The sequence below is a fragment of the Triticum aestivum genome, chromosome 4B (genome assembly GCF_018294505.1).
Source record: "Triticum aestivum cultivar Chinese Spring chromosome 4B, IWGSC CS RefSeq v2.1, whole genome shotgun sequence".
Classification (NCBI taxonomy): domain Eukaryota; kingdom Viridiplantae; phylum Streptophyta; class Magnoliopsida; order Poales; family Poaceae; genus Triticum; species Triticum aestivum.
In genome coordinates, this window is record NC_057804.1 from 490,137,611 (window position 1) to 490,158,288 (window position 20,678).

Below are 20,678 nucleotides of genomic sequence, written 5' to 3' on the forward strand. Positions count from 1 at the left end.
AGACAACTTAATGGGTTATGTTTCCGTATATCTGAAACATTATATTGTCTTTGATCATCCAACATGTTAAGCTTGCCTTTCCCTCTCATGCTAGCCAAATTCCTTGCACCAAGTAGAGATACTACTTGTGCTTTTTAACACCTCTTAAACCCAATTTTGCCATGAGAGTCCACCATACCTACCGATGGATTGAGTAAGATCCTTCAAGTAAGTTGTCATCGGTGCATGCAATAAAAATTGCTCTCTAAATATGTATGATCTATTAGTGTGAAGAAAATAATCTTTATACGAACTTGTGATAGGGAAGAAATAAAAGTGACAGACTGCATAATAAAGGTCTTTATCACAAGTGGAAATATAAAGTGACGTTCTTTTACATTGAGATTTTGTGCAACCATAAAAGCGCATGACAACCTCTGCTTCCCTCTGGGAAGGGCCTATCTTTCACTTCTATCTTCTACCCTTATACAAGAGTCATGGTGATCATCACCTTTCCTTTTTACACTTTTTACTTTGGCAAGCACTTTGTGTTGGAGCGATCCAGATATATATATCCACTTGGATGTAGGTTTTCATAAATTATTATTGTTGACATTACCCTTGAGGTAAAAGGTTGGGAGGCGAAACTATAAGCCCCTATCTTTCTCTGTGTCCGATTAAAACTTTGAACCCATAAATATCACGTGAGTGTTAGCAATTGTGAAAGATTAAATGATAGTTGAGTATGTGGAGTTTGATGAATCAAAGATCTTACATAGACCCTTCCCGAAAATAAGATGAATTGCAATTGTTTGATGACTATGAGCATGGTTTGTTAGTTTTCAAGAAGTTTATGATCTATACTTTAACATGTGAATAGCTTGTTACTTGATCATGAGAAGTTTTATGAGTTGAGCTACTGTTATGATATATAATGATGCTAGAAAAAGTGATTGAAACTATCATTGATCAAACTTAAGCACTTGCTAGCATTCACACTTCATAAATTGTTTCTTTTATCATTTACCTACTCGAGGACAGGCATAAATTAAGCTTGGGGATGCTGATACGTCTCCAACGTATCTATAATTTATGAAGTATTCATGCCATGTTTACAATAGTTTTATATGATTTTGGTATGATTTGATTAGAACTAACTCGGACTGACGTTGTTTTCAGCAGAACTACCGTGGTGTAGTTTTTGTGCGGAAATAAAAGTTATCGGAATGCGCTGAAAATCAACGGAGATTTTTTCTGGAAAATCTAAAAAATACTAGAATGAAGAGTTACCGGAGGGGAGGCCCATGGGCCCCACGAGGGTGGAGGGCGCCCCCTAGGACGCACCCCTATGCCTCGTGGACTCTCCGTGGGTCCTCTTGACTTGTTCTCGATGCCAACCTCTCCTACAGAAACCTCTAGAAAATAACCTAGATCGTAAGTTTCACTGCCGCAAGCCTCTGTAGCCACGAGAAATCAATCTAGGCCCTCTCTGGCACCCTGCCGGAGAGGGCCATCATCACCGGAGGCCATGGAGGAGGATCCCAGAGGGGCCATCATCGCCATGAAGGCCAAGATCCAGAGGGAGAACCTCTCCCCATCTAGGGGGAGGCCATGGAGGAGGAAGCACAAGGGGGACAACCTCTCCTCCTCTCTATCGGTGGCGCCGGAGTGCCATCGGGAGGGGAATCATCGCCACGGTGATCATCACCATCATCATCACCATCCTCCTCTCTTTTACGCGGTCCACTCTCCCGCACCCCACTGTAATCCCTACTTGAACATGGTGCTTTATGCCACATATTATGATCCAATGATGTGTTGCCATCCTATGATGTTTTGAGTAGATATCCTTTGTCCTTGGGTTGATTGATGATCTAAATTTGTATGAGTTGTATGTTTTATTTTGGTGTTGTCCTATTGTGCCCTCTGTGTCATGCAAGCGTGAGGGATTCCCGTTGTAGGGTGTTGCAATACGTTCATGATTCACTTATAGTGGGTTGCTTGAGTGATAGAAGCATAAACCCGAGTAAGGGGGTTGTTGCGTATGGGATAAAGGGGACTTGATATGTTAATGCTATGGTTGGGTTTTACCTTAATGATCTTTAGTAGTTGAGGATGCTTGCTAGAGTTCCAATCATAAGTGCATATGATCCAAGAAGAGAAAGTATGTTAGCTTATGCCTCTCCCTCATATGAAATTGCAATAGTGATTACTGGTCTTGTTAACAATTGCCTAGGACAATTCCACACACCGACCCATCATTATTCCACACTCGCTATTTATAATATTTAGTAATATATTCTAACTTTATGATAACAACACCTACTTTATATTTTAGCTCTCCGATATTATGCAAAGTTATCCTCTTCATACCCACAACATAGTTTTATTTCTCGTTTCTAGTTGGAAGCAAATGTTCGATGTACATAGAGTCGTATCAGTGGAAGATAGGACTTGAGAGAATATTGATCTTACCTTTAGCTCCTTGTGGGTTCGACACTCCATACTTATTATTTCCACCTTTGGGAATTGCTATGATGATTCCCTACACTTGGGGATTATCAACGATGCGCGTCGAGAATGGTTCTAAGGTCGATACCATCGTCGGCATGCTACCTCACATCTACCTTCGGGATTAGTTTTAGACCTGAATAGTTGTTATTTGGTGCCAGCGTTGAGCATGAACAATATATATGGACCTTGTTTAGTGCGAGATGATTATTCATTTAAATCAGATAATAATGGTTATTCTATTTATATGAGTAATATCTTTTATGGTCATGCACCCTTGAAAAGTGGTCTATTTTGGTTAAATCTTGATTGTTGTGATACACATCTACTATATCTAAATAGGAGCTCCCCACTACCTGATTTCTCTTGACATGCAGCCCCTCCACATCATTGGTCTAGTCAGATTAGTAATTTTGCACATGCATAACTCCACATCAAGCCACGTCATGAAGTTTTCCCATGATGAAAATGCAACTTCCTTTCAGCTTCTGATTACAAGAGGGCACTAGATTTTCTCTGAAACTCAATAGTTAGCTGTGTCATTTATGGTCCCAACGAATTTTAGCGGACTACCATTTCACTATCCCCTCAATCTCCCAGCTGTTTCGTTCTCCCATAAGTACATCACATGCAACCATGAATCCAAGAAGGTCGTGGAGCGGTTAGCCGCCGGTTCACCACCGTCCACAAGCCAATTTATAGCGAACCCCTCTGGGCATCTTCCTCATATATGATCAGGCACCGGGGCACTTCCCTTCCCATGTTCTGTGCATCGCAGGTCATAATAGAAAACTTCTACTCCGGCTTCTACGAGATCAGATGTCAATTCCCTAACTTCCCCTCAGGTAATTTGTCTTGGCATGGAATTGTTGTTTGCTTCTGGATCCATTGTGTGCTTTCATCTCCTTCAGATCATGGTTGCTGACTATGGAGACATACACTGGCAACTCTTCTAGTGCTATAGCCGTCATGGTCGCTCTACGTCAGATCAAAAGGTTTCCCTCATCTCTGTTTTCTCTATAAATTATTGGGATAATGCGGACCTGCAAAACACATGCTTGCTTTTTAAACTGTAACATTTATTGATGGCCATGGCATTTGCTCCCCTTTCTCATACGTGGTACTAGGTAAAAACACATCCTTCTTTGTTCGGTTGCTCATTCAATTTATCCCGGTCTTACTGTTTCCTTTTCTGTATTGAATTAGTACAATTTCAATGGATCAGCCTCCTAATGCATTGCTGCCTCTAGGAATAGGGTCAAATTTGGTGAGGTAACGAATTTTGGTTGCTACCTAATTGGTCCTTTTGTACATTTTTTATAAGCTTGCCAGTCCATGATTAGTTCGTATGTTGTTGCACTATACCTATTCGATGGCATGCGGCCTGCCTAAGGAGAAGCTTGGTATATATATTATATACATAACTTTACTTGAGTGAGATGGTTATACCAAAAACGAAAGTATATGCATTCAATTTTATTTAATTTGTGTATCTGATTGGGTAGTATTATTGCAAGACCAATTACGAAATAATTATGTCACCTAGATTGTTTAATTATCTATGTGGACCAAATAGGGTAATGTGCACGAATAAGTTTGTGCAAATCTCAACCAGTCTGCCAGATTGCACTGGTAACAGACTGCCAGGTTTGACCAGAACTTTTCAACATTACCCTTTTCTACATCTGCAAATCTCAACCAGTCTAGCTGTTCACGAGCTAAATAGTCTATATTAATTTCTGCCTTTGTATATTACATGCTATCGACTTATCATTTTTATATTTTTCTCAACATGCAACTATGCCATCTTAATGTGCAATCATGCATGGGTAAAGTACAACATCTACATGCAACAATGCATGGGAAAATTTACTTATATTCATTAAATATTTTATATTCATTCAGTTTTGGTTCTCATATAATTACTCCAAATATTAATGTTCCATGTAGCTAAATTTTATTGAAATATGTTGCAACTGATTCCTGCAGCAACGCGCGGGGTATCATCTAGTATTCATAATATTGATGCCAAAAGATGCAAAGTTGATAATGATAGTGCAACATATTTGTGGCACTGTCATTTAGGTCATATTGGTGTAAAGCGCATGACGAAACTCCATGCAGATGGGCTTTTGGAATCACTTGATTATGAATCATTTAATACTTGTGGACCTTGCCTCATGGGCAACATGAATAAAACTCTGTTCTCCGAAACAATGGAGCGAGCCAATGACTTATTGGAAATATTACATACCGATGTATGCGGTCCAGTGAGTGTTGAGGCACGCGGCGGATATCGTTATTTTCTGACCTTCATAGATGATTTGAGTAGATATGGGTATATCTACTTAATGAAACACAAGTCTGAAACATTTGAGAAGTTCAAAGAATTTTAGAGTGAAGTAGAGAATCATCGTAATAAAAAAATTAAAGTTTCTATGATCTGATCGTGGAGGCGAATATTTGAGTTACAAGTTTGGCCTTCATTTAAAATAATGTGGAATAGTTTCACAACTCACGCCACCTGGAACACCACGGTGTAATGGTGTGTCCGATCATCATAACCGTACTTTATTAGATATGGTGCGATCTATGATGTCTCTTGCCGATATACCACTATCATTTTGGGGTTATGCATTAGAGACAACTGCATTCACATTAAATAGGGCACCATCTAAATCTGTTGAGACGACACCGTATGAACTATGGTTTGGCAAGAAACCTAAGTTGTCGTTTCTTAAAATTTGGGGTTGCAACACTTATGTCAAAAGGCTTCAGCCTGATAAGCTCCAACCCAAATCGGAGAAGTGCGTCTTCATAGGATACCCTCAGGAAACAATTGGGTACACCTTCTACCACAGATCCAAAGGCAAGATCTTTGTTGCCAGGAATGGAACATTTCTAGAGAAGGAGTTTCTCTCGAAAGAATGGAGTGGGAGGAAAGTAGAACTTGATGAGGTAATTGTACCTTCTCTCAAATTGGAAAGTAGCACATCAGAGAAATCCGTTCCCGTGATGCCTACACCAACTAGAGAGGAAGCTAATGATGATGATCATGAAACTTCATATCAAGTTACTATTGGACCTCGTAGGTCGAACAGAGCATGTTCTACACCAGTGGCACGGTAATCCTGTTCTGGAAGTTATGTTACTAGACCATGGCGAACCTACAAACTATGAAGAATCCATGATGAGCCCAGATTCCGATAAATGGCTTGAGGCCGTGAAATCCGAGATAGGATCCATGTGTGAGAACAAAGTGTGGACTTTGGTGGACTTGCCCGATGATCGATGAGCCATAGAGAATAAATGGATCTTCAAGAAGAAGACTGATGCTAATGGTAATGTTACTATCTACAAAGCTCGACTTATCACGAAAGGTTTTCGACAAGTTCAAGGAGTTGACTACGATGAGACCTTCTCACCTGTAGCAATGCTTAAGTCTGCCTGAATCATGTTAGCAATTGCCGCATTTTATGATTATGAAATCTGGCAAATGGACGCCAAAACTGCATTCCTTAATGGATTTCTAAAAGAAGAGTTTTATATGATGCAACCAGAAGGTTTTGTCGATCCTAAAGGTGCTAACAAAGTGTGCAAGCTCCAGCGATCCATCTATGTACTGGTGCAAGCATCTCGGAGTTGGAATATATGCTTTGATGAGGTGATCAAAGAATATGGTTTTATACAGACTTTCAAAGAAGCTGTATTTACAAGAAAGTGAGTGAGAGCTCTGGAGCATTTCTAATATTATATGTGGATGACATATTGTTGTTTTTTCGGAGTATTCTCACGACAGATGCCAAGGGGTGGCTTACCATGGATGGGGAAGAGTACATCGTCGGGCCCTGGAAACGGGAGTGAGCAAGATCTCAAACGCACGCGAGTCTTACCCAGGTTCAAGGCTCTCCGAGGATATAACAACCCTAGTCCCAATATGCGGGGTCTCCGCATGATGCCTATGATCAGACAATAGCTACAAGCTTGCTCCTTGAGCTGTATTGCTATAGGAGGAAGTAGGGCAAGGCTAGCTCTCCAACGTCTCCTAGCTATGTGTGTGTGAATGGTGTGGGTGTTGAACCCTTTGCATGGGTGAGCCTGGGGGTTTATATAGGCCCACCCCCCAGGGGTACAATGGTAATAGGGCTGGGTGTAGGACCCGAACATCAGTGTCTATGGGCGCTGGGTTCTCCGCTGGCTGCTGGGGCCCGCCGCCTGGTGGGTCCTGCCGGCTGCCAAGAATCCGGCTGACGGGTAGGGCCTGCCGCCTGCGAGCCACACTGATTGCCTTTTGTTGTAGCCTCGCCCTTTATGACGGCTGCCTTGTCGGGAGTCGCATGGCTACAGTCCCGCCTCGTGGTGTGCATTCATTGTAGCCATGCTCCATCTCGTCGGGGTGATAGTGCGTGGACTCCGAGAGGAGGGATGGGCCGGCTGTTGGAGGTCGGCCCGCCCCCGAGGCCACCTTCTTGGGGGACGCTATCTTCTAATTTCTCACGGACAGGTAGGGCCTGCCGCCTGCGGGCCGTACTGACCACCCATCGTGGGAGCATGGCCCTAGCCGACGAGGGCCGCTTCATGAGTTGCATGGCTACAGTGCCGCGCCGGGTGGGCGAGTGACCACTTGGTCAGTCTGCACTATAGTCATGCTCCTCCATGATCCGGGGGAGGGGGAGGCCCTGAGCCACACCCCGTCTCATTGTGTTGGATGGGTGCAGAGTCCGAGGGGAGGAGGGGCCGCCTGCTAGGAGCCGGCCCCTTGAGGTCGCGTTCTGAGGGTGCGCCGCCATCTAGGAGCCGGTCGCTTGGGCCAGTCGGCCCAAGGAGCCGGCCGCACGTTTGGAAAGCGTGAGGGGCTTTGCTAGCCCCGATGTCTTGAAATGCTAAGGGGTGTGGATGAGGCTACCTGTGGTCAATCCCTCTGTCATGATTGGAAATGATGGAGAATTTCTGGATAGCATAAAAGGATACTTTAATAAGAGTTTTTCAATGAAAGACCTTGGTGAAGCTGCTTATATATTAGGCATTAAGATCTATAGAGATAGATCAGGATGCTTAATAGGACTTTCACAAAGCACATACCTTGACAAATTTTTGTAGAAGTTCAAAATGGATCAGTTAAAGAAAGGGTTCTTGCATGTGTTGCAAGGTGTGAAATTGAGTCAGACTCAAAGCCCGACCACTGCAGAAGATAGAGAGAAAATGAAAGTCATTCCCTATGCCTCAGCCACAGGTTCTATCATATATGCTATGATGTGTACCAGACCTGATGTGTGCCTTGCCATAAGTCTGGCAGGGAGGTACCAAAGTAATCCAGGAGTGGATCAGTGGACAACTGTCAAGAACATCTTGAAGTACCTGAAAATAACCAAGGATATGTTTCTCATTTATGGAGGTGACAAAGAGCTCATCGTAAATGGTTACGTCGATGCTAGCTTTGACACTGATCCAGATGACTCTAAGTCACAAACCAGATATGTATTTATATTGGATGGTGGAGCTGTCAGTTGGTGCAGTTCCAAGCAGAGCATCGTGGCGGGATCTACATGTGAAGCGGAGTACATGGCTGCTTCGGAAGCAGCAAATGAAGGAGTCTGGATGAAGGAGTTCATATCCGATCTAGGTGTAATACTTAGTGCATCAGGTCCAATGAAAATCTTTTGTGACAATGTAATCTAGATTATTGACTCTAATGCAAGTGGGAGACTGAAGGAAATATGCCCTAGAGGCGATAATAAAGTTGTTATTTTATATTTCCGTATTCATGATAAATGTTTATTATTCATGCTAGAATTGTATTGATCGGAATGAATACATAGACAAACACGGTGTCCCTAGTGAGCCTCTACTTGACTAGCTCGTTGATCAAAGATGGTTAAGGTTTCCTAATTATGGACATGAGTTGTCATTTGATAACGGGATCACATCATTAGGAGAATGATGTGATGGACAAGACCCATCCGTTAGCTTAGCATAATGATTGTTCAGTTTTATTGCTATTGCTTTCTTCATGTCAAATACATATTCCTTCGACTATGAGATTATGCAACTCCCGGATACCGAAGGAATGCCTTATGTGCTATCAAACGTCACAACATAACTGGGTGATTATAAAGATGCTCTACAGGTATCTCTGAAGGTGTTTGTTGAGTTATCATAGATCGAGATTAGGATTTATCGCTCCGAGTATCGGAGAGGTATCTCTGGGCCCTCTCGGTAATGCACATCATAAGAAGCCTTGCAAGCAAAGTAACTAATGAGTTAGTTGCAGGTTGATGTATTACGGAACAACTAAAGAGACTTGCCAGTAATGAGATTGAACTAGGTATGAACATACTGACGATCGAATCTCGGGCAAGTAACATACCGACAGACAAAGGGAATAACGTATGTTGTCATAACGATTCGACCCATAAAGATCTTCGTAGAATATTTAGGAGCCAATATGGGCATCCAGGTTCTGCTACTGGTTCTTGATCGAAGAGTTGTTTCAGTCATGTTTACATAGTTCTCGAACCCGTAGGGTCCGCACGGTTAACGTCTGATGACGATATTGTATTATATGAGTTATGTGATTTGGTGACCGAATTTTGTTCAGAGTCCCGGATGAGATCACGGACATGACGAGAAGTCTCGAAATGGCCGAGAGGTAAAGATTGATATATAGAACGATAGTATTCAGACACCGGAAGTGTTTCGGAGGGTACCGAGTACATATCGGGTCACCGGAAGGGGTCCCCCCCGGCAAGAGATATGGGCCTAATGGGCCGCGGAAACGCACCAGCCACTAGGGGCTGGTGCACCCCCCATATGGGTCGAACGAGAGGAGAAGGAAAGAGGGGGACATAGAAGGAAATGGGAGGGATTCGGCCTCCCCCTTCCTTCCCTCCTCCCTCCTCTTTCCTTCCCCCTCCGGCAGATAAGGTAGGGGGCACCGACCATGGGGAGACCCCAACTAGGATTCGGCCTACTTGGGCGCCTCCTTGGCTGCCTCCCCTCTCCCTCTCACCTATAATATATGTGTGGGGGGGTGCCCCTAGCACACCCCAAACAATTGCCTAGCCGTGTGCGGCGCCCCCTCCACCGTTTACACCCTCGGTCATATTTTCGTAGTGCTTAGGCGAAGCCCTGCGAGGATCACTTCACCATCACCGTCACCATGCCGTCGTGCTAACGAAAATCATCTACTACCTCAATGTCTTGCTGGATCAAGAAAGCGAGGGACATCACCGAGCTGAACATGTGCAGAACACGGAGGTGCCATGCGTTTGGTACTTGATCGCTTGAAGCGCAAAGAAGTTCGACTACATCAACCGCGTTGAGAAAATCTTCCGCTTACGGTATACGAGGGTACGTAGACATACTCTCCCCCTTGTTGCTATGCATCTCCATGGATAGATCATTGCGTGTGCGTAGAATTTTTTTGTTTTCCATGCAACATTTCCCAACCAAGGTGATTTCAACCTCGCCATTTCCCAGGTCAATGGCGAGTTCGATGCCAAGGACCCAAAAATGGCGGCATACCGAAATGTCGTCTTAAGAATATCTGCCCGGTTTGAGGGATTGGAATTTCACCATGTCTCTAGAGAGAGAGTAACCGAGCTGCGGATATCCTCGCCTGCATGGGCACCAAACACGACCCTATCCCTCAAAACACCTTCCTAGAGCGGCTTTTCAAGCCATCCGTGGTGTGGTAGGACGGGGACCAGGATGCAGCAATCAACGGGCCCAAACAAATCGTCCCTCCGGCCATCGAGCTAGATGATGACATCATCAGCGACTCGATAATCGAAGAAACCGCCTCGGCTCACGAGGTCATGGCCATAATTGTGCCATGTACTGAGCCCTTCCTTGCCTACCTCCTACGGCAAGAGCTCCATGGCGACCAGACCGAGGCACGACGCATAATTTGGCGCTCGAAAGCCTACAAGGTCCACGAGGGGGAACTATGCAAGAAAAGCACTACTAGAGTCTTATAGCGATGCATATCGGAAGAAGAGGGGAAAAAACTGTTAGCCAAAATTTATGTTGGCATGGGCGGCCAACACGCGACAGCTCGGGCCCTGGTTGGCAAGGCTTTTCAAGCAGGGTTTTTCTGGCCCACTGCCCGCACTGACGCCCGCACTCTAGTCCAACACTGCGTTGGATGCCGACTCTTTGCAAATCAAGGCCATATGCCCCCGACGGCTCTCCTGACTATACCAATCACTTGGCCTTTCATAGTCTAGGGGCTAGACATAGTTGGACCACTTAAAGGGGGAACCAAGAAAAAGAAATACCTACTAGTTATGGTCAATAAATTCACTAAGTGGATTGAAGCAAAGCCAGTTACCTCAGCAAAATCCGGACCAGTTATCAACTTCATATCCGGCATGGTACATCGTTATGGTGTCCCATACAGTATCATCATGGATAATGGTTCCAATTTCACGGCCCAAGAAGTCAAGGACTGGTGCGCTAGTATGGGCATCAAGCTAGACTACACCTTGGTGTACCACCCATAGACCAACAGACTAATTATGAGCGACATAAAATATCGCCTAGTTCATTCCTTGAAACAATCAGATTGTCATTGGGTGGAGGAGCTTGACTCCGTACTATGGGAACTGCGCACTACCCCTAACCGGTCAACGGGATACACACCCTTCTTCATGGTGTACGGCGCAGAGGCAGTCCTCCCTTGTGACATCATTCACGACGCACCTCGAGTACGCATGTACGAAGAAAAAGAAGCCAACCTGGATCGGCAGGATGACCTAGATGCCTTGGAAGAAGAAAGGGATGTAGCTAGATCTCGTCCTACATTTTACCAACAACATGCTCGACCCTACCAGAGCAGGGAAGTCCGGGCGAAGGCATGCAACGTTGGAGAACTCGTCCTTCGCCTCCTAGAGAACCAAAAGAACAAACTCTCGCCCAAGTGGGAGGGCCCCTTCATAATTTATGAACTACTAGCAGGAGGAGTGTATCGCACTCACAACCCGACCGACGACCGCCTTGAACCAAACTCCTGGAATGCAGCTCGGCTCCGACGCTTTCTGCGACTAAGTGCGGACACGTGAGTCGAACTATCCCTTTCCTCCTTGTAAATTTTTCTTTCCTTTTTTCTTCCTGGGGAATCCGTATCTCCCAGGCCTTATTCGGATAAACCGAATTCAATTTAGGCCCTTTGTTGTATTACGCATTTTTTAAATCTAATACCTAGATTTAACTTGGGGGCTCCTTTAACGCAGCCAATTAATACATTTCCCATGCACATAATCGCCTCTCTCGAAGGTTGCACTCTCCTGAATACCTCTTTAGCCATCATATGCACCGATTTGACTCAAGTTTTAGGTTGCTTGGCTCCTGTGCTTACCCCCTACGTCCCCGATTGTTCGGCTAGGGGGTAAAGGGAGAACCTCTACGATTGTCACGACCGGGTCAGCCGTGTCCGTACCTCAAACTGGTGAAGCCGAAAGCTAGCATTCTTAAGAATATAACTAGTTGACCCGTTGCGCCAAATGGCGCAGAGACCTGCTGAAGACATGTTGTCGATGAAAATAGTTTCATGCTGCAAGAACATTCAACTAAAGCCATGTTCGCGATGAAAATAGTTTCCTTTACTAAGGACATGCCATGTATATATAGTCGGTTTAGTTGTGGTCTGCTAAATCCATATGCGCCTTGAAAAAAAACATGGTTTAATTTGCAGAGCCTTGCGTGTTTCAAGTATGAATAAGAACTACAAAATCTTTTTGTGCGATTCAAACACATTTCCAGAGTTTTTATTTCTTAGTACATGTTGTCTAAACTAACATTTGCAGAGAGAGAGAGAGAGAGAGAGAGAAGCATACCCCTCTCCCATTATGATTATTATTAAAAGGTATTAAATTTGAAATAAACAATTTCATTTACTTGAAGCACCTGAAGAAAGAGAACTTAGACATACTTTTACGCAATGCTCATTTAACCTGTGAAGGACTAGCAATGCTCATTTAACCTGTGAAAGACAAAAATATTCCACCTTCTCTGAATGATGAACTAAACTAAATAAGAAATATATGCAGTAAATTCATTCAAAGTAGAAAAGGGATCTTACATCAAATAAGGCTTTACAACAAACATGGTGTTATCTTAGTAAAAGAAATTACATCATTAGAAGAGAAAAGGGAAGAAAACCAAACATGAGATTGAGATTAATACATCTAGGAGGAGGTCGTAGACATCACTGTGATCATTTTGCGGCCTGGGGAGCAAGGATCCATGGTTTTTATATGCCTTGCCTGACTGCTGGAGTAGATGACATGGAAACGTCGTCTCTACCATCTCGATGGCTTAGACCCAGGGAGCCGGATGTTCATCTCGGCCCTCCCCAGCTTCTATCAATGGATTTTTATAGTCAGGGTTAAAGACTGAGAGGCCCTATGCATGTTCAAATATGCGAGTAGCATATACAATACAAATCAAGATAAAGAAAAGAGAAGACCACAAACATTAAAAAACACAATTTTGACAAATTAGCTCTATTGTAAAATTGAGGGAGTAACTCATTATTCGAGAGAACTGGCCATTGACAATTCAGTTACAATTATCAAAGAGAACTGTAAATTACTAACTTAATTACATCATTCTTCACATAAGCTTCTCACTGAGGAAATTTCTTGACTGGAAGGTCACATTTCAAGCCATTGCACTTATAAAACCCAGCCCTGTTGTCATTTAAATTGCAAATTAATCATCAATAATGCACAATAATTTATGACCCACAAACGATTTGGAGCCTAAGGAGGAGAAAATATCAATGCAAATAAATACACACGTAGTAAGATGCATTGCAATAGTCGTATTACTTGAATTTGTCAGCTGACCCGCAAAATCAGATCAATCATGCATAGTACACAAAAGAGACGAAGCTTTAACCATAATTGGTGCTTAACCTTCTTGCTCCTGCTAATGATTTTGGCCATGAAGGCATGAGAGTAAGGGGAGGAAGAACGGGATGGCGCCTGCCGGAAGTTGTCGATGGGTGTTGACAGCCTGGGCAAGCCATCTCCCTCCATGGTAGGTGGCAGTCAACGGAGAGGTGTAAATATGTCGAGATGTGAAAATAAGCTCGAGGAAATTAATATGGACCAGCAAACTGGCAAGAGCAGAATATAACACGAAAGTGTTGTTGTCAGCGCGAGTGCATGTGGTCTTGTTATCCTTGCCGTACCAACGCCTCGAGATGGCCAACCCAACACGTACTCTGTCATGTATAGTTATTGTATTGATATTTTATCCAGCAGCGATGCCCCACATCTGATAACAACCAAAAGTTACGGCATCAGTCAGGTCGCATGGGGCTCGGGAGGAAGGAAACAATACGATCCATCATCTTCAAGATTCTGTACTGACGGTGTCTTGTCAGATCATTTATTCCGCGCGCACCATTGCAGCTACCAATCTTCTCTGGTACACCTCGACACCTTCCCCCTTCATCTATATTGCCTAAATCTCAGGCCACCGAGATCATCATCGGCCCCCAATACAGGCAACTTTCAAAACAGTGTGTACAGTGCATGCGATTGTGTAATAGTCGATTCAGGCTCGGAGAAGACGGACGGGGCCATTTTTGCCCTGCTTTGCACCAAGATAGCAAGATGGATGGATGTTGAATAAGTAGTGTGGTCAGGCAGGGGATAACTGCTTCAGGCCCGACTTGATGCAACTTATCTATACTTTAGTACAGAATCTGACTACAACTCAAAACTACAGCTCTATCATCTATGAGATTCTGTACTTGGGCGTATTCTGACTAACATGCATCGTGGATGCAACGGAGTTCAGGTCCAAACTACAGCTCAAAACAGTGCTACTTGATTCAGTACAATTCCATCTACATAATGCTCACACGTTCAATGTACTTTCTACAGAAGTATCTAATCATACACACAATCAATTTGACATTTCAGTATAGGAGAACACAAATTCATCAGCTTCAGGGCATGCATAACATAATTGGGATTAGCAGTTAAACTGCATGATGGATCTCACGCGCTACATGATTTATCGGTACACACCAAATTCAGTATTAGAGACAGAAAATTTGAGAATAAGCTACAGTCTTTTTTGCACCAGCCTACTGTCCCCATTTGCCCACATGAGTGCGTTTATCCTTCCCTCCTTATCGGCCTGCACATGATATGTGAAGTGAGGATCCTTTGAACCAAGCTCCGCAAACACCTCCATCGTTTAACTAACATCATCAGCCGGTTGCTCGCGGCTTATTTTGCCACACAAGCTCCTTGAAGCTCTTTTTGTGAAAGGCACATTCTCCATCGACCCAAGGAAACTGCCTAATGTTGTGCACTTTAGCAAGGTTCACATTGTTCTGCCTCAAATTCTTCATCAAATCCCTGCTGTACACGTTGATGTGCTTGTGCGATCGTCAGTGTTCGTCTGCGCATACGTGCGATACAATGAATGGTTCAGACTGCAGCAGCCTTATCAGAGTAGGGCACTAACGCCGGCAAGACCAGTATTATCCACAATAGATTTCCACTGCAACCACAATTTAACGACAAATGAGACGATGAACATGTTAGTGAAACAACCAGCTCATAAAGAAAGAATTGAAACCAGATTCACATACCGTCCTCTCGACATTCAGACAGCTTTTACCATATCGAATGCCAAATCCTTTCTCCCATAAATACAGATTGTAAAAATCGTATGCTTCACCAATGTATCGAAGATTGTTCCGAGCTTCGGCACAATGGCGTTGTCTCCAATATCTGAAGCAAATCCACGTATTGCCCTCTCCATGACAGTAGTTCGATTAGGACATTGGGCTCCTACCAGGGGCGGCAGCACCAATCCTCACTCTGCTTGCACAAAACAGAATTTATATCTTCAGTGCAGCTGATACTATACACAGTACTATCATATATTGATTATTTAAGCACATCAAACCATATGGCCAAAGCTGCTAACAAGTTCCATCAAAGGATTAATCAACATTGTCAGTACTATCAGTACAAGACCCATAAGCCATACCTATCTGAACCTAATTCAAAAATGACTAGGCATTATGTTGTCTGTACTATCTTGTGTGTACAAAATGAGTCTTCCAATTATTCAGCTGTTATCCTATGAATTATTCAGGAGCCTCCCCCTTCTGGGTTCGCTGTTGAACGAAACCAAAAAATTCAGAAATAGCACGACGAATCCATAGCTTCCGAGCTATTCCCGAGCTATTCTAAATATGACAAGAACTCTAATCAGGTTTATGATTCAGGGCTTGGGGACTGAACTTCACAACCGACCAACACTAATATTGCTACAATTTTTAAGCTGAAGAGTTACTACTTTTTTCTGATGATTTTACTAATTTCCATTTTAGAAGTAACCAACCACTTTTCACTTAGGTTGAAAAAAAAACACTTTCCACTTTTCCTAGCTATTGTAAATATGACGAATTACATACCGTCATGTCCATCTGCTCAATTGACTGCTTCGAAGTTAGCGGGGAAGCTTCAGTTTCACATCTACCGCCCCTTGCACCGCACAGATCTGCCCCATGGCGCCGCCCGACCACACTCTGAGTCTTGGCTGCTTGATCCATCCCATTGTGGTCGTCGGTGCTGATAGAAAGTTAGATAAAAATTGTGAACAAAAATAAGTAAAAGCCCCTCTTCTGGACAAAGTAAAATAAGAACCTCTGCTACTCTAATGTACATCCATGCAACCAAAACTCTGAGAAATACTCATAGCAACACAGATCAACAGTTCTCGAAAGACATTCCAGATTTTTGAACAACTACATGCCATTAAGTATTAACAATATCCAGAAGTTGTAAGCTCATGGTACTACTACTATCTCACGACTAACTATATCCGAGCATTTATTCATAGATCATGCATATTCATACTATTTTTATGTACAGAATCATGCTATATCTTTGTTAAATCAATTCCAATGCATGCACATGCACAAGTCTGAACTAAACAACCATATATGATGCATGAATTAAACGTAAACCAGCCAAGCCCCATGTGAAATAAAATACTAAATTTGTAAATTGATGTGAGAGAATTAACTGACCAATAGTTCTGTACTTCAGCAAGATATAGATGACAACATTCTATGAAAAGAAATCACATTGTCCTACAGAGCACAATCAAACTATTCCCGGTTCAGTTTAGTATAGAAGTACTACACTACTGAAGGAGAGCTAGTTCTCACATAGGAACAAAATAAGATCAATCACGCAGGGTCCAACATTCATATAGATAAAGAAATATCTATGCAACATCACGACACTTGCAAGGTAACTGTAAAGCATGCACATGGCACATCATATAACTATCCGAAACTTAAACAACTTCTATTTATGATTTAAAATTGAATCTAGTTGTAAATATGTTACAACATTCAATGAAAATTGCCGATTCTATACCTCAGATGTACCAGAAGATGTGTCCATTTTACTCTGCACATGTTTCTATAAAAAAATCATATGGCTCTGAAAAGAAAAATAGCAATGTTAAATGAATATTTTGGAAGTTTATCATACAAATCATGTCAATAAGGGCATTTAAAAGATTCTATGCTTGCAATAATCTTTCAGCCCAAAATCACCATCTGGATTCAAATAAGCATGAATATAGAAAGCGGCAGTCAGTTAGGCACATGAAACAGCGAGCTTCACAAGAAGTTTACGGCATGCTGGTAAGCACAAACGCCGAGGAAGTGGTAGTCAGTTAGACACCTGAATAAAATCAAGCTTCACAAGAAGTTTCTACTGTGCAAAATGTTTCTGAGCATCACACAATCATGTGTAAAGGCATCTTATGATCCTGCAATCAACAATGTGAGCTTATTCAGCAGATTGCATCAAAACCTTTCTCGGTGATTAATAGGCTGGACAGAGAAATTGCCAAAGGTAGCACTTATGCATTAAAGGAAATAAATGGAGGAAAATGACATGAATTTCTTTAGCCTGAGCGAACACTACAAACAAATTCCAATAACACAGAGCAGTAAATGGTCCACATGGGAGCTTCATTAGGCAAGCAACCTAGCTAACAAATATTTGTTGCGTCCCTACTATGTGGTCGTACATGAAGAATCAAGAACACACGTGCAAAAAGCTAGTTCTAACTGAATTTAACTTTCTAACTGAATTTAACTTTCAGTTGGCATTTATCTCTCATGGTAGTTTCCATTCTTTTATAGAGAAACAAGATAGAGGAGAGCCAAGTAGAGAGGAGGCCGTGGTGACCAAGGAAACCTAAAATTCTGGACTGGACAAAAAGACATAAGTTGGGGAGAAATTTAGGTCGGTAGACTGCTGAGCTCCTGGATATGCATGATTTTACAAATGTGATACCTCGGTGCTCCCTTCAGTTTTGAAGGGCTCAAAGCATCTAATTGTTCTGTTCTAAAATATTTTAATGTCTGCACTTTGGTACAGCAGCAACTGTCATGAACTGAATTATGGCTGAAGAATAAGAAAGTAGAACCTAGAAAGGTCTACCATGCATACACAACAAATCTGAACAAAAATAACGAACACTAATGATTCCAAGCAACGCATAGCAAAACCATACTTTTGAAATATAACACGGGTCATTTTTTTATGTATTGTATATTAGTGCATTACTTATACAGCAGATATCAAATTAAGCAGAAGTGGGTAGAAATCAGCAGAAGTGGACAACAAAAATCAGCAGCCCATCACCTTGCAATATATATAGAACATACTATCACCGACCATCATACCGCTAAACAACAAGGCGCATTGCCATCCACTCGAATTATTATTCTGCAACAAAAGAAAAGAAAACACACATAGAGCACCAATTAGAAGGGCTCCTGCACACCCGTCAATGGTCTATATGGCAAGAAAAACAAACCATTTGGTCATTCATCAAGCTGATGATGTGCATTAGGTTGGGCTTGCTTACATGGTACATAGGCATTTAGGCTACAGAAATATTTAGAGATCATGAGTGCATGCAACAGAGGGAAGCTCGCCTTGGGTCTCCCCTAAATTTTCCCATGGTTGGCAGAGGAGGTGAGGCTGGAGGCAGAGGTAGCGCTGCCGCTCACGGCATAGCAGAGGCGAGCCGGACCGCCTCCCTAGCTAGCTGGTAGCGCTGCCTCCATGAGGGCCGGCCTGCTCCTTCACCCTGTCGCCGGCCTCCTCCCTCTTCCCTGTAGTTTCACCACATCGCGACGGGGCGACTGTTGTACATATCTTTTTTTAGAGAAAAAAGGGGAAAACCAAGAAATTAAAATAATATTACCAAATAACTGATGAAATCAAAAGGCAAAATCTAAAAGAAAGCAGATGGGGGCCAAAGATGTGCAAACCTAAACTGGAGTCGATGGGTAGTGATGGACGGCTCCACGCCACCATGATGCGAGCGTTGCAGCTCCAGTCTTGTTGCGCCTTCCCACCTGTCCGTCATCCTCACCTTCCACCGCTCCTCCATACACATCACAGAAACCACCATGCCCCTTACTTCCATGGCTGCGACCTGCGCCCGATCTGAAACCACCATGCACGGTAACGCCAGATTGAGAACGTGGGAAGGCACTGTCTCGCGGCAGGAGATTGGCAGAGGAGGTGAGGCTCGAGGCCGAGGTAGCGCCGCTGCTCACGGCATAGCAGAGGCGAGCCGGACCGCCTCCCTAGCTGGCTGATAGCGCTGCCTCCATGAGGGCCGGCCTGCTCCTTCACCCTGTCGCCGACCTCCTCCCTCTTCCCTGTAGCTTGACCACATCGCGACGGGCCGACTGTTGCCTGCCCTTGTCGCCCGCCTCCCCTGCCCATTCACCCCACCATCGACCTCGCCTAACCCGCGCCCGATCTGGAACCAGGCATCAATGACGGGCGCAGATGACAAAAAGAAGGAAGGTGAGGTGGAGGGGCTAGCGTGGTGGAGGAGTATTATCAGGCGGCGGCGAGGCTCCGGGGTGGAGGCCGTGGTGACGCGAGGAGGAGGGATAGAGGCGGGAGAGGTTCTGGGGATCGAGGGAAAAGTGGGCTAGGGTTTGGGTGGTGGCTGGTGCGGGAGTGGGACGAGGCGAGGAGGATTGGCTGGGGAACGCGGGGTGCGGATTGGGGAAAACCTCCTGCACGCGGGCGCAGCCAACCCAGCCAACGAGCGTGCGAGACGAGCCCACTCGTCATTAGCCAGTAAAAACGACTGCAAGGTGAAAATAGTTTGATCGCGAGGTGAAGATCCAACGGGCCAGACAAGCCAAAAAGACAGATCCGACGGCCAACGAAGGGCCAATCGGGGGAGCCTTCTCGAGGTGAGTTGGCTAGCCTCATTATTGTTTTAAATGGGTCAGCACAGAGGAAAAATATAGTAACCTTGGTGTTCGTCACCAGCGCTTGGGTATTCGACCCTCACACCACTTATCCGTATACTTTGAGTATCCGCATATAAATGTCTACAATTTGCATGATGAACCTGAAGAAAGGAACCCATGGAGGAACTATTTTCTTTAGAAGATGTTTCTTATGTTAAAAAGTAATATAACATGACTCTCCACGCACGTTTTTGTCTGATCGTACCTAAAGGCCGGATTGCCTGGTTACCGGAAGTGATTTCCTGGTTACATCAGGTCACATAGTACGGAACACTCCCCGATCACTCGTCGGGGAGGCAGAAGCCGATGGCCGGTTAAGACAATGTTTTTCAGTATGGATCAAGACTGTTTGATGTAAATACATGGATACATAGAATCAAACACATCACTCTTTGTCCACATTGTCTATTATGCTATCTAAAGCACAATCACGCTGGGAGAGCCGAGTTGCAGGCATCACTTGATCATAGACCAAGTGAAGAGGTATTTCCATCCCATCCGGCCCTACTGGTCCAACACGATCCATATGCTTTGGCTCGAGTTTCCTGAACCGGGTTTTCACTATGGCCCATGCTTCTCGCGCCCCCTCCCGACAGGATGATATTTTCCGTACTTCAAAACATCGTCGAGCTACCTTAAAGCGATTCGCCAGTTCGACCATATCGTATGGCGCCTCTTCGGTTGGCCTTAATGCCTTGACCATGCTCTTCATAGCTTTTCGAGCTCTCTCATGAACGACATATAGTTCTTTTAACAGATCCCCGCCAAAGGAATTGACCTCTTCTCCGGGCCGGCCAGTCAGGAGACCTAGCATAAAGCATGGCATGTTTGTTATATT

The 20,678-nt window shown here is 43.9% G+C and overlaps 1 long non-coding RNA gene across 1 annotated transcript; it reads right to left on the minus strand.

Moving 5' to 3' along the window:
- Window positions 1-14,400: 14,400 nt before the first annotated feature.
- On the minus strand, window positions 14,401-19,588 carry LOC123092885 (uncharacterized). The gene is made up of 7 exons (XR_006444920.1): window positions 18,833-19,588; window positions 18,198-18,716; window positions 17,226-17,313; window positions 16,914-16,979; window positions 15,941-16,097; window positions 15,107-15,338; window positions 14,401-15,015 (listed from the first exon to the last, which is right to left on the minus strand). It is a non-coding gene; the product is annotated as an uncharacterized lncRNA (long non-coding RNA).
- Between the last annotated feature and the right edge of the window lie 1,090 nt (window positions 19,589-20,678).